Here is a 12,311-nt window from a genome sequence, read left to right as displayed (position 1 = left end):
GCCATTTTTGTGCCGGCGTCCACAGTTTATAGTTCTCGAGGTCCTCCAAAGTCTCACCCACATTGAGCTCGATGAGTCCCGCTGGTCTTTGCCGTGCCTCCGTCCTTCTTGCCCTCGGCCCCATTGTCTCTGCATCTTCTTGCTGACGCTCAGGTTCAGGATTAGAACAGTTAATTTTTACATGGCCCTCTTGTTCGTTTGGATCCTCATTATTTACGGGGCATGGTCGTTTGCCTGGCCGTACATCTTTATGGTGAAGGATTCCCTCCACGAGGGTGCCATGCCGACTCTTCCTCACCGTATATATTCCCGTTAGTTTACGAACCTTGCTTTTGGCCTCGGTGACTTCCATCCACATTCTCTCTGCTTCGGTGATCTTTATTTCTCTGGATGTTTCGAGAAGTTGTTGGTTCGGTGTATCTTCCTTGAAGTTGATGCGATTTAGCGCATAGATCGTGATCTCCTGTGGTATTTGTTTTTTGCACGATCGGGCTCTCTTCGGTTTTCAGGTAGGAATCCGCTTGTGATATGATGCTTGATTCCTTATCGTTGTTGTTGATAGCTTGTTTTCAAGTTGTTTTCAAGTTATCACTTTTCTTGTAAGCCTTCGGCGTCAGCACCACATAATTATGTATAATACTCTTAAAGAAGTTTTCTTCTTCACCCTCAAAGTTGCATTGAATTTCCACACAGGGGTGGAATTCAAGCCACTCGAAACTGGTACTTGCGTTGGGCATCGTTGACTGGTTTTTCTATACTGACAGGTCCAAATTTTTCCGGAGGCCCTAAGACAGAAGTGACGCAGTTTCCTTCTCCTCACTTTCCATTTTCTTTAGCAGATATTTGCTCAAGTCGTCGGCATGGTATTACCCTCTCTTTCTCTCTATCATTGTCCGTACTGCTCAAAATATATACATTGTTGTCGACCTGTTTCTTGATTTGGTACGGTCCTTCATAGAGTGAGAGAAACTTTGCCATGGCTCCCGTTGTAGAGTTCAACACGTTACATGCCTTGTTAATTACCACCTCAATGTTTTCTAGCTGTTGGTATCACACATTGTGCCGATCTGGCGGCAGGAGTGTTCGAAAGAGTCGAGAGAGTTCTCTATTGACCCTTTTAACCATGTTTGCCTGAGGATGTCTTATCGATATTAATATCATCTTCATTCTCCGTTGTTCTAGAGCCTGGCGTCATTTGTGACTAGTAAATTGAGTACCTCGATCCGAGAGTACTTTTTGTGGTTTTCCGATTTCTTTCACAAGTAGCCAATGTCTGTCTTGTGAGTTTAGCCATGCGTGGCTCTTAAGGGAGCTAATTACTTAATTCCAAGATCAAGCTTTCGTTAATCAGGCGAAATATTATGATCAGCTACATCGAAACAACCAATTTAAGATCCGTGACAAGGTCAAGAAGCCAAACCAAGTTAGGTCGAAGAAAGGATCGACAGCGCGCCGCCACGCTGCGGAGAGACTAACTGGCGACTGCCCCGCCTCCTCGTACCTCTCTCTCCACTGATCTTTAGTGTAAACTTGTGACACAAGTGGAGCTCCCGTTCTAGCTTGAGATGACGAACCGAGACACCACTCCGTAGTGTCATTCGTTATTCTGCGATTCGACAGAACACAATACTGAGCACAAGGCGATTCCCGACTAGAAAAAATTCTAGGACTGTAAGAAAATAAACGGATTTAAAGTAGATTCAGGATGAGAGGAAACACTCAAGGTGGAAGGATGTTGCCAGGTTGGCCCTGTTAACTAACTTTGCGTCCGTAGTAGCTGATAAATTATAGTTCAACGACGATGATCAAATCCTTTTTGTGTAAATCAAAGTCTCTTTTGTCGGTAATTAATTGGAATTTAAAGTTCCCAATGAAACTGGTGGGGTCTTCTATCCATTTAAGAGTATAGTTCTTGTTCGGTTCACGCCGATTAGTAGTCACTCGAACCAAAATGGCCTCGAGCGAGCGAGAAAGATAGTACTGTGTTGAAACACGGGTTCCCCCTGTAATCTATCGAATCCGCAATGATGAAAATATAAAAAAATTAATTATATCATAATGAAGTGCTTTCAATTTGTGTAACCTAACCCCTCTTTTACGCGTCACTCCTTACTGACACCACTCTATCAGAGCGGTCCGAGCATTTAATTAATATGTCAAGTAATTGAAAATTTTGGTAGTTTTGGTAAAAATTATCTGGCGCCCTTCAGGCAAATTGTTGGACTCATTTGCGAGTCCAATTGAATTCGTAAAATCGATATAAACGACTAATTAGGCAAAAACCAGTTATAATAGTTAGCTGAATAAAATGTTAACGATAGATCCCAATTTGAGTTTCTTTAAAGTTTTGCTAAAAAATTGGAAAAATTAACTATAAAAAAGTGCTTCGTGGCATTTTCATTTTTGTTGGAAAATACTTCTATTGTCATCATAAAAGTAGGCCATTCTGCTGCACGTGATCAAATGATATGGAGTTCTCCGCAATATTTAATATTGTGTGAAATTGGTTAATATTTTGAAATATATTAACAAACTCGAATTCTTCAACACGTAGTAATTATCGCGTGGTGCAGAATCGTATGCTTGCTTATTTTATTGCAACAAATCGAACAGTCACAAAAAAGACTTTATCCGATAGCAACTCAAACTTGATTCTTCATAAGAAGTTACCAGAATTTTATTTTTTAACGCATGAATCAGTCAAATTGTACACACATTTGTAATAGAAGTTCGATTGCAGTTCATCTAAAAAAGTTGCCCGAAAAATACACGTAGAAATGCACGTGGAATTTTATAGTTTGCTTCGCAAGTAGAATCCCGTGTGCAAAAATCTTCTGTTGCTGGTCCGACACAGGCCTAATTATCACACAATGTAAACCTCCTTTTTTGAGTAAAACAAGACCCCAGTCGAAATATAGGTCCTTTTTATATTCTCAATGATGCTGAATGAATTCTTTTTTGGATCTCCTTAACAATCGTCATCCTTGTCTAATTCTCTTAGGTCTTATTTAGTGAAATTTTAGTTAAGTTTCATTAAGTCTCTTAAAAATGTTTGCTGTATTTTTCAAATTCTCTTTTACCCCTTTTATAATCTCTTCGGAATTTTAAATCCGATTTCAATATTTTATAAACTCTACATAATTTTAAATACTACCGGAATCGAAATATAAGTCCTATTTTTATTCTCTTGAATTCTATAGCTTTAGAGACTTTACGAGATTCTCATAAGGTTTAATTCAAAATAATGTAGGTACCGTTTAACTACTTAAAATACGCACAAATTTCTATTTTTGCATGTTGGGAGGTCTTAAAACGGACTTGATGAAATACTGATTAGATTCGCGTATATCCTCGCTCAGGTTCGAATTGACCGTCGGTCTACGGTCGGGCCAAACATCGGGCGGTCGGTCCAATTTTGTACGCCACTGGTTGGTCCAACCAGGTAAATGATAAAGGTGTTTGCACAAGAAAATACGTGTGCAGTATGCCCGAAGTGGTTACGCACGAGCCGTCCGTACGCACACATAGAGTGCCAATCAATCGCGTGCGATCTGTCGCGCTGCTGTGGTGCGAGCTGGTTACGTACCGTTCACCTATCGGACCACCACTCGAAAAGCAGAAGTTTGCGTCGTTCCCAATATTGGTGTATTTATGAAAAGAGTGAAGTTTTTATCATTGTAAAAAAGCCGGTATTAAAAGCCATTTTAGAAAGTTATATTTTTTTACTATTTCGATTATCTCTGACAAGCTTCGTAGTTATTTCTGTGTATTTCGTGGATCACATAATTTAAGTAAATAAATATTTATGCATATACATTTATGTAATTAAATAATATACAACAAATTGGCAACGTCGCAAACTTCTGCTTATCGAGCGTCGGTCCGATAGGTGAAGGGTACGTAACCATCTCACATCGCAGCAAAGCAACACATCGCACGCGATTCGTTGGTGCTGTGTGTGTGTGTGTTTTGCGGATGGCTCGTGCATGAACCATTTTCAACATACTGCTACACGTATTTTCTTTTACATTGAGCAGAAAACTGTCCGAACAGAGATCACTACTGTTCTCACAGCGACATATGTGGTCCTCTTATTATCGAAAATCGACGCAGCGTAATCCAAGAGGCAAGTTGTCCCAACTCGTAAACTTACTCACTAGTCGTGATAGGTAGGCACACTTGCACAGTATCGCAGGAGGCCCCTCGTGGCGAAAGTCAGTGGTGTAAGTGTGAAAATTCACCGACCGTTAATGGCCAATCGAACATTAAGGACCCTTAAAGTATTAAGGTACGTTACTCTCAAGAGGTGTAGCTATGTTTCTTCTTAGTGCGCGATCGAAAGTGGAGACCCAAACAGTCGCGATTTGACGACTCCTGATGTAATAAAGATAATTTCTATTCAAGAAGTTTCTGATATTCAGGAAGTTCCTGAAAAAACAGTGACTTAAGTGGAAAGGAAATGAAACGTTATCACCTTCCCCCCATTTGTATATACTATTTTTTCTTTTTTCGCCTAGGTTAGAAAATAATGTTATCAAACTCTTTTAAGAAAACTCTCATTTTTATGATAAATTAACGTTCAAAATATAATCCTTTCTTTTCAGTATTTCAACAACTATTATACTTAAAACTCCGCTCTCGAGATTATATTCCTTCAACTGCTCGCCTGATGGCAACGGATTTTTCCAGAGTTGATTTAACTCAACCGACAGAAAAAAGAGAGCGCGCGGCCCTTAGGACCCACGCGCCGCAATTGATGAACCTCATATTCTCTCTTCCGTTCGCTAAGTGAGCAAAGAGTCTAAACGGCTCTCGATATACGACTCATTCTTATGGCCGAAATATTCGCTAACAATTCTGTAAAAGTAAAGGAAAACCTTTAATTCTTTAATATAATAATGAAAACTTTATCCCTTTAAAATGATAGTAATTGTGTGTGCCAAATACTGGTGCTAGTGCGTGATAATATCGAAGCGCAAAAGTGACCAAGAATATCGGCAACTGAAAAGAAGGAAAGAAGAAATTGAGGAGCTTGTGAAAGCTCATCAACAGATTAAAAGTTCATCTGATGGAGAGGACCTGTTGGACTTGCAAGACGGCGATGACGAGTACTTGGAAGTAGAAAATAACAAAGATCAACATTCTGGAAGCTCTGAGTCAATAGCAGAGGAGAAATCGAGTAAGTACTAACAATAAAATACTTTTATAAATATCTGTGGGAAATCGGGGAGAAAGGTGACGCAGCACAAGGCCATAATATCTCAAGCGCCCGAAACTCCTCGTGGCCGAAGTGAGATCGCCATAGCGCGGATGAATCACAAAGGCTCTCTGAACAAGTGACCGCTAATGCACTAGAGCCACACGGTGAAACTTGAATGAGACGTATATAACATTTAAAACATTAGAATCTCAGGCGCCCGATACTCCTCGTTGCAAAAAATACACATCCAAATGGCTGATTTGTTCTGTTTTTGTTACAGAAAATGGCGTAACAGAAGCTAAGAGCAAGACGCCAGATGAATCAAATGACAAAAACAAAGTTCTGAAGCCATTCGTCACAAAGGCGTTGGGTGAACACCCAAGTAAATCGAATGCGCTCGAAGATTCGATCTAACCAGATTTGATTTCTTACTGGCAACACTTTGCAACAAATGGTCTTAAAACTGAAGAAATGGAACTCGCATTGAAAAAGTATCCGATCCCAGAGGGATTAGAGGCTCCTGTATTCAATGAGCAAATCCAAGCAAAACTGCAGGCAAAATCGGTTAAAAAAGACAATTATAGATTTGAACTACAAAAATTAGCAAATGCAGCATTACCAGCCCTGAGCTCGGCAATAACAATGGCTAACGACGCTGATGGAGAAACGGGAGTTGATGTCGAAGACTTCGTTTAAAAGCTAGTCGACGCAGCGCAACTCTTATCTGATATTCAATTCAAACAAAGTGAAACTAGAAGGGCATTTATCGTACCCCGTTTTATTAAGCCCTTTCAAGAAATTCTGAAGAAAGCAAAGCCTGATAGAACTCTCTTTGGTCAAGAACTATCAACAAAGATGAAGGAGTTCAAAGATTCAGACGAACTCTTTAAAGATATTACCAAAGATGCGCAACGCAAACGGCAACAGCCGAAATTCTCGGGAAAGCACCGTCGCCCGTTGGACAACAGGACATCATCCAACAAAGGAGGGCTTACAGGTACAAGAGGACGGGGCCGGCCACGGTTGTTTTCCAACAAATCAGGGACCAAAAACCAGAACAACAGCAACTACGAGACATACCCGAAACCAAATCAACAATAAACAAAGCAAGTATAAAAATACCAGGCCGCCTAAAATCTTTTATCAAAGAATGGGAAACCATAACAAAAGGTGATTTAATTTTGAAATGCATTCAAGGCTATGTGATTCCTTTTTGGCAAAAGACAAAAAAAAATTACATAAACTTTAAAAACAGTTTTCTTAAATAGCAAGACCCTATAATCAAAAATTTAATTGCAGAATTAATATTTAAAGGTTCGATTGTTAAATCGAAAAAAAACCACAAGGCAATTTGAATCTAAATATTTCGTCATACAAAAATCCGAATGTTCACATCGCTTTATTTTGAATGTTAAGAAGTTAAATAAATCTGGGGAAACACAACATTTTAAAATAGTAGATCTCGAAATAGCTACGCGAATAATTTCAGAAGGAGATTACCTTGTAACAGTAGACTTACAAGACGTATACTTTTTAGTGCTGGTACACCCAAAAAATCAAAAATATCTCACTGTTGAATTCAACGGTGAATATTATAAATTCACGTATTTACATTTGGGCTTGTCGATCAGACCCTTCATTTTTATGAAAATTCTCAAGACTGTTGTGAAACGCTTAAGAGGGGAAGGATTTCATTTAATTATTAACCTAGATGATCTCTTAGGTATAGCAAACACGTACAATACTTGCTTGAAAAATGCAAATTATACCGTAAATCTCTTTCAGAAATTAGGATTCGTAGTTAATTTCAAAAAGTCCGAACTAGTACCTAGTAAAATTATAAAATATATAGGAATAATTATAAATACACAACATTGTACACTAAACCTTTCGAACGAAACCCAAGGAAAATTTGTAGATTTATTGAAAGCTGTCATTAGAAAAAAAGATGCAAAATTATTGAACTTGCACGTGTACCAGGGAAACTAATTTCGGCCTCCAATCTATAGGGTACGGTTGGGTATATACAAAAGTAATAAAAAGGGAAAAATTTTTATCCCATAACAATGCAATGAATAATTGTAATAAAACAATGCCTATATCAAAAGAAATCTGTAATGACATTAAATGGTGCATAAAGAATATCCCTATATCTCAAAAATCATTCGAACCATACAAGTTTGACAAAGTTTTCTACTCAGATGCTTCTGATACAGGCTGGGGAGCCATTGATGGCTCAAGGGAACTGTTTGGGTTTTGGAACAACAAAGAAACAGAGCACCATATAAACTATAAAGAATTAATGGCAGTTAAGCTTGCAGTAGAAAGACTGGGAGATTGACTTAAGAATTGTAAGATATTACTAAGAATTGACAACTCCACTGCAATTTCATACATCAATAAAATGTGAGGATTTAGATTTGAAAAATTTGGCAGTTTAGCAAAGTCGATATGGCAATGGGCAGAAAACAGACCGATAATACTTAAAGCCTTTTACACCCCATCTAAACAAAATAAAGATGCTGACATATTATCAAGAATAGTGAATTTTGATGCAGAATATGAATTGTCGAAAACTGCTTTTAATAGAATGCGTTTCCCCCATTCATACTTACATTACAAACATTTCGAAAGATAAAAAATGATAGAGCTAAGGGTATTATATTAGCTCAAAAATGGAAAAATCAACCCTGGTTCCCCTTGTATCTTGAACTACTCATAAGCGAAACGATAGGCTTCGCACCAAGCCCTACATTATTATTGTCTCTGTGCAGGAAAAAACAACACCCGAGAGCAAATCACATGCATCCAGTAGCGGCAATTGTATTCGGAAGCATTTGTAAGGAAAGACATACCAAAAAATCACTAAAAATAATGCCGTCCTCTTTAAGTTAAGCCACTATCAAACAATGTAACTCAAGCTTAACAAAATAGAACAAATTTTGTGAACGAAGAAATATCAATATGTTTGATCCAGATATAATAAATCTTATTGTATTTTAACTAAAAAATTTAAGAAAGGCAGCTCTTATTGGACACTTAACTCACATAGGTGTGCCATATCTCTTATTTCAAATAGTGAAATAGGAAAAAGCGGTTTAGTTGAAAGATTTTTAAATGGATGTTTCAAATTGAGACCAACAATATTTAAATACAATACTAGCTGGAATGTCAATATGGTACTAGATCATCTAGAAAAGTTAGGTTGAAATGAGACATTAACAATTAAAGATCTCACTTATAAAGTAGTAATTTTATTAGCCTTAAGTACTGCTCAAAAGTCACAAACATTATCGTGTATCAGAGTAAAAAATATTGCCAATAATAAAACCAATATCCTGATTTCTATAACAGACATTATCAAGAATTCTAAACCAGATTTCAAATAACCGGTCCTATTTTTACCTAAATTTTCTGAAAGACAAGGAGTTTTCGTATACAGTTGTATAAAAGAATATGTGATGCGCACGAAGAAAATACGAAAGGAACAACCTTTTCTATTTCTAAGTTTGAAAAAGCTATTTAATTCAGTAGGGTCTCAAACATTGTGCAAATGGATAAAAATAACACTTCAGAACGCCGGCATAAACAGAAAAAATTTTTCCGGCTATTCCACTCGACACGCATCTACCTCAGCCGCATATGCATTAGATAACGATTAGACGATTAAAAAAAGATAGAAGAAAATTGGTTAATCCGTTCAAAATCTGTTGACAGTTTTTGTAGTTTATCCTTTCTTTTTAGATTGGACTACAAAAAATACTGAAGAAATATTCTGCATATTCTTGAATCGCAAGAGTGTGGAATTGCAAGTTTTTTCATTTTTAAGATTACACTTAAAGGGTATGCAATTCGCAGCCTTTCCTTCAGCAATTCCTTTTGCATAATTATCCACCGAAAACTCTACATTCATCATTTTTCTCTCTTTTCTTCTTGAATCTTTGTTTTAAATACAATGAATCGCTTCACAATAAATGTGCTCTTGATCAGAATTGATTCACTATTTTGTTCCAAACAAGATAGTTACATTTATATTTTTAACTAAAGAGATTACTTATTATTAACTAATCGGATAAAACGCAAAATATGAATTTTCCACAAAACAGTCCGACATTAACCCAAATAGTTGAATATTCAACCAAAAAGATTTTGTTAACCAAGACAGTTTGTTTATCTTCTTGGTTACGAAATTCTTTTTCATTGAATATATCCATCTTTTTATTTGAAAATTCAACTATTTAGTTAAATGTTAAACTCTCGATCAAATAAATTCGGTTGTACGAAAATTTGTATTTTTGGCTTGAAAATATATAAAATTGGTAGAAAATAAAAATATTTGGTAGCAAGTAAACTTTATTGTTGAAAATTTATACTTTCGGTTGATAATTTAACTATTTTTTTAGGAAATTCATCTATTTAGTTAAGAGTAAAACTATTCATTGCAAAATTTAAGTACTTGTACGAAAAGGATCTTTTTTCTTAAAATGTTATGATTTCCTGGTTGAATATTCAACCCCTTTGAAAATAATTTGCCTTTTTGGCAACTTTTTTGTTGAATATTCAACTTTTGAGGTTAATGTGGGACTGTTTTGTTGAAAAATCGTATTTTGAGCTTCATCGGCTTGATTGATAATGATTAATCTCTATAGTTGGATATGTATCTATCTTGTTTGATACAACATAATGCATCAATCCTGAGCAACAGCACATTCATTTTGAAGCAAGTTGTTGTATTTGAAACAAAGATTCAAGAAAAAAAGAGAGAATAATGATGAATGTAGAGTTTTCGGTTGATAACGCAGCATTTTTCTTCATTATTTTTTGTCATAGAATCATAAAGTTCACGTGGTTAAAATATTACATCAAACAATTCATAATTGTGGGAGAAAAATTTTCATTTGTTAATACATAGGCTAAATATTAAGCCTAAGAAAGCACCTTAAGGAGGTTCGTGGTATAATTATTTAGAATGTATAAGTTAGGAAGGTCCTTATATCCACATCTTATTTGAAAACTAAAACTCTTTATCATAAGCTGATAATATTTTCAAAATAAATTACATATTCATACAATTCTAATAATAATATTTATCTACTCTAACTTTGTCTCTCGCATAAGAATGTCAACAATGAATTTTCGCCTTATAAAATAAGAAATAAAGTGAAAAAATGCAAATTATATTAAAAGCAATTAAGTAGGTCTTCTAGGTGGCAATTTTGCCAAGAAATGATTTTTCTCCCTTAACTTTTTTGACATCTCACTTCATTTTCAAGAAAAACTAAGTATTTAGATTTTCTGACATTAAAAATGGATTTCATTTAAAAAATTGATGCGGCCATGCCCATGTTATCTCTACCAAGGCCTCAATTTAGACTATCGGGTGAGATAGTGACCAGTACATACTAGTATCTATATATGGAATTATTTTGCAAAACATGCATTCGTTACGCTGGTTATGTGTTTCTGTAAATCGCTATCATCTAAACGAAATGAGTTTATTTGTTAAAACCCTATTTTTCGCTTTAGTCGCTTTTCCTAATTCTACTGGTAAATATGTATAATAATATAATATCCATAACTTTGTGTAAGTTTATCCGTAAAATACGCTTTAATGCATCCAAACTAAACATTTTCACGTAAAATCATCCGTGGATATATATGAATAAATGTATACTTGAAATCCCACCTGTGACATTCTGGGTAACGTGGATTGTTTCAAAATACCACTTGTATTTCACAATTTTACCATTTTCCACGACGCAGACATATTCGTACATTTTGCGTTATATCTTGGGGACCCGCAAAGATTTGTCAAGGTTTCTTCGCTTAAATTAAAGATAAGATTTTAGAGACTGCATCGTTTCAATTGAAAATGTTAGCTTCGTTTCTTAGAAGACATTTTAAAGGTGTTTTTCAAAATGTTTTTCTCCTTCTATTCTCGTTTTTGCTGCAAATCTTGAATATTTTAAGTAACTGTCATCACTTGTGAACGATTCTTTCTTGACCTTTTTTGGATTTTAGAGACGGTTGGTACACAGTAAATTTACTAATTTTATTTTCCTCATATCTTGATCATTATTTCGGGATTTGTAAGATCTACAAAATGTGTAGAATTTTTCATTGTTTCATTCATACATAGTCGGTGCGTTTGCAGTATACATATATAATTGCTCCTATACTAGATGGTGGTCGCTAGCAATCTGATCCTAAAATTATTCAACATCGTTCAAAATTTTTCAAGTGGAACCTATTCTTTGCAAATCCATTGCACACATTATCAGTAGCGACTGCTTTTGTGTAGGCAATCGCATATAATTCAGGAACTTTCTGTAATCCTCTGTTCCTTTCTCGATAATTTTTTAGCCAAGTCGTACAGGCCTGATTATAATCAGTCTTTGAGGAAGCCAATGCTGCGACGTCCAAAGGCTACATTCTGTGCGTTCAGTCATTGTAACTAAATTTCAATCTCACTTTTTTAGATTCCTTTTTCCCCACTCCAATTAATTTTGTTGTTGTTAAATCTATTAGCTATACTATATTTTCGGAAAGTTGATATTCATATGTCATCCCTTAGTCAATGATGCATTCAAAACTACCATTTTTTTCTCAACTAAAACACTCTCATGACTATGGTAATTGTAGGAAATGTTTTATCAAAGTTTCTTAATGGACCTGGTGTCTTGGAAGAGTCGAGATGGGTCAGAAAGAAACTGCTGATTCTCTCTGACCCACCTCACCCTCCGCTCTAGACTTCTCTTAGCGTCAGATAGTATCCGTATTCTCTCAACAATATGCTGTCTCATGGTCAGCAGCTTTGACTTGTTAAGTGTGTGATAACGGGTCCGAAGTTCGCGCGCGAACTTTCCAACCTTGGCGGTAAAATTCCTGCCAGATGTGATGTAGTCAATCACAGACTGAATGCGGGACGCGCACTGTCTTGCCCAGCCTATCTTTATGGCAAGTTGATGCATTCGTCTTTTGGTCTTATGATCAGCCGTTGGTTTCGTTTTGAGGTTCGCATCGGCCAAAGCTCTCGCAGCATTATACACACAATAATTGATAGAGCAGAGGTCGGATTCTCCGGAAAAATATCCACGAAGCTCGTCATCCA

This window comes from Belonocnema kinseyi, chromosome 1, assembly GCF_010883055.1.
Source record: "Belonocnema kinseyi isolate 2016_QV_RU_SX_M_011 chromosome 1, B_treatae_v1, whole genome shotgun sequence".
Taxonomy (NCBI): domain Eukaryota; kingdom Metazoa; phylum Arthropoda; class Insecta; order Hymenoptera; family Cynipidae; genus Belonocnema; species Belonocnema kinseyi.
The sequence above is the reverse complement of the archived record's forward strand: the minus strand, read 5'-3'. Positions refer to the sequence as shown.